Raw genomic sequence first — 2,196 nt, 5'->3', positions numbered from 1 at the left:
TTGTATGCACATGAACAATCAAGTATACTTGCAATACACTCAAAGTTCCTCTTATCCAGAAAAAGACCCTACAACAGACTTCTGGGAATGACTGGTAGTACCTCCAGCACTCACTAAAACTATGCAAAAGTTCCTATTGTTAAACCATAATTTTAGATGCCAGTGTTTTGTTTTGTGCCAGCTTTCTGTAATTTAGTGAAGTAGATTTTGGGGTAGGATTTTACGTGGTGTCCACGAATGCAGCACTAACATCCACACCTTCCCAGCTGATAATTAGAGGCCCTATAAGAAACAGCTGCCTTCACTACCACATGGAGGCATTTGGCAGTCTTTTCCCATCCAAGGTGGCTGAGAGTATTAGGCAGCTTAAGCACTGCAGAGCTCAGGAAAGCTGCTCATTTTAGTATTGCCCTTCAGAGAGTGGTGAGTAGGACGCTCGTGTTTGTTATACTGTGGCATATAGTAGGGTGGACCTTGACGACTGTTTCCCTCTTTTTGTTACAGGATTGTGCCATACTGCTGCTGTCTTGTTTTGTCTCGTTCTGGCCTGTTATCGTCTTACAAACGTTTATAGACTGGCCTCGACTGACTTCTGGTTTTATGGTCTTTTACTCAGAATTGCTTTATACATTTTAATCATACTTTTATATAGAACTGTAACTTAGGGTGTATTTGCTTTATGTATATGTCTTTTACTAATTTGTTTAATGTTTTGTCGTTTCATTGCTTTAGTAGAGGTGCAGCCACCTGTTGAGGGGCTAGGCACGTGAGGTGGAATCCCCTCCCTGGTGCATGAGAGTGTACGCACCGGGCATAGGTAGATTGCACCGTTTAGATTTCAGTGTGAGTGACAGTGAGGTTTGTAGTGGAACTACACAGGTGAGTAATTGGTGGCACCCTTGGGCACTCCTCTCTGTAGGTTTGGTCTCCACCATTTTGTTTAGTTAGTTTATCGAGTTGTTGTTTTACTAGGGTAGCACCGTGGCAGCGAGCCTTGTCGTTTTAATCATTATTTGTTAATGTGTTTTAATTAACAGTCTTGCAGACTCAGCCCTGCTACCTTAAGAACTTCTCTGATTTTACAGTTCTATGCTTTTAGTAGTTTTTCTCAATAAATTTTGATTCGTAGAACTGATCTGCCTCACCTCTGCTGTTAATAACGAGCCTGTGGGTCTTGGTAGCCAGTGTAACATCTACATTGGCTATAAAAATCTTTCCTGGGGTGTAACTCTCTCCACAGGTGGCGTTGTCAACATCCTTTACTCACCTTCCCTGGTTATCCCTCATTCGTGCCTCCACAGTAAAATGAGGGTTATGTTTTGGCTTGCACAAACAGTGTTTGGATGTAGAAAAATAAACAAAGGTAATAACCTGAAATCACACATCACAAAATCCCTGCCTGCTTACAGTTTCACGTGATATTGTGCTTCTACCTCGTCTTAAGTTTAGCTAAGTTCACCGAGCGGCACCAGTATATCCAAAACAAGAACACAAAGGTGAAAAAAGGGGCTTCCCTTGTTACAGCTGCAGGAAATGCAGGAAAGGTAGCCAGGCTAATAGGCTAATTATAACTATGAAACAAATCAGGTACGAAACAAATTACAGTCTTTAGACAGCTCTGACTGTTGTTGCAGACAGTGAGTAGTAATGAGAATGAAAGATGTGGTAGGTGTAGTGGAGGTGTGTCAGTGTGTGTAGCTGTTGGGGTGTGAACACGCAGGAGCGCACTGAGAGGAGGATACAAGCTGCACACAATTAACAGAAACATAAATATCTCGCCATGCTTAAGCAAGCCATTAATCAGATATAAATAGAGCGAAGGAGCCCTTTGTGATTAACGAGGTGAGACTCGCTGCTAATTACTGTTTCCCTCTCCTCTGGTAATTAGGTTGCTGCTTTGAATAGGGATGACTGAGACTGCCCTGACCCTACCCCCCGCCCCTCAATACCAATCCACTGATGTGCAATTGCTTTTGTCTGCTTTCTTGTCTTTGTTTTAGGCATCTTCAAGAAGATGGTTGAGGTGAAATGTGTACCATCTTCTTTTGATCTGCAGATATAAAAGGAAGCTGGTCATATTTCTATATTGTACTCTGGCACCTGCAATGGCTAATTGGAATTTACAGGTGTCAGCGTTGGCCACCCAATAGAGCTTAGCCTGCCTATAGGACTTAAACCTGTGTGTGTGTGTGTGTG

The 2,196-nt window shown here is 42.6% G+C and overlaps 1 long non-coding RNA gene across 1 annotated transcript; it reads left to right on the top strand.

Annotated features, from left to right (window-relative positions):
* The first annotated feature begins 326 nt into the window (after positions 1 to 326).
* LOC309693033 lies at positions 327 to 2,196 on the top strand. Its single transcript, XR_014272560.1, has 4 exons — positions 327 to 423; positions 505 to 603; positions 1,241 to 1,363; positions 2,001 to 2,196. It is a non-coding gene; the product is annotated as an uncharacterized lncRNA (long non-coding RNA).

This window comes from Aulonocara stuartgranti (genome assembly GCF_965226115.1).
Source record: "Aulonocara stuartgranti genome assembly, chromosome: 17".
NCBI classification, from domain to species: domain Eukaryota; kingdom Metazoa; phylum Chordata; class Actinopteri; order Cichliformes; family Cichlidae; genus Aulonocara; species Aulonocara stuartgranti.
The sequence above is the reverse complement of the archived record's forward strand: the minus strand, read 5'-3'. Positions and strand labels throughout refer to the sequence as shown.